The sequence below is a fragment of the Penaeus monodon genome, chromosome 23 (assembly GCF_015228065.2).
Source record: "Penaeus monodon isolate SGIC_2016 chromosome 23, NSTDA_Pmon_1, whole genome shotgun sequence".
NCBI classification, from domain to species: Eukaryota; Metazoa; Arthropoda; class Malacostraca; order Decapoda; family Penaeidae; genus Penaeus; species Penaeus monodon.
This window is the reverse complement of record NC_051408.1, coordinates 40547383-40548051: the sequence shown is the minus strand read 5'-3', so window position 1 is coordinate 40548051 and position 669 is coordinate 40547383.

Sequence of the window (669 nt, the reverse complement as noted above, 5' to 3'; positions counted from 1 at the left end):
AGAAAAGAAACAAGGAGGGGGGGGTAGAGAGAGAAATAGACCCAGTAAATTAAATGCGATACAGACAGTATATCTGATTATACGTCTTCATCTATTTAGTTATCTCTTGAATGTGTCGATATTTATAGATTTATAGACACACATACATATATGTATAAACAAAACAAAATAAACACACATAATGTACATGTCCAAGAGACTTTCTAATAAAGAGTTTGTAAACATTTCAAAACCACCAAAAAACCACCTCAAAGACCACATCTGAAAAGACTGAAGACGGACTTCTATTTTATTACCAGTGATCTGTAAAACTTCATGACTGCTACTTGGCTCAGGAGAGAACACAGACGATATGTGGTGCTATTCGACTTGCTTCAGCCTTTATAGCGAGGAGCATTCAGTCTTCAAGGACATTTGGCTTTTATCCTGTGATGATTAACATTTTCTCGAAGCTAATGATAGGATAAAATTACTTACGAGGATTCTGGGATGTGACATGCCGTCAGATCAGTCATGTATTGTGAGCAATATCCGTTTTCTTTTCCTCTGCTTAGTGAAAAAAGGAAAAAGAAACATTATGTGATATATATTTAGTTATTGGCCTTGGCGCTCTTCCCATCCACTTCATAGCTTCCAATCTACTGTTCAATCGTATGAAAAATTGATATC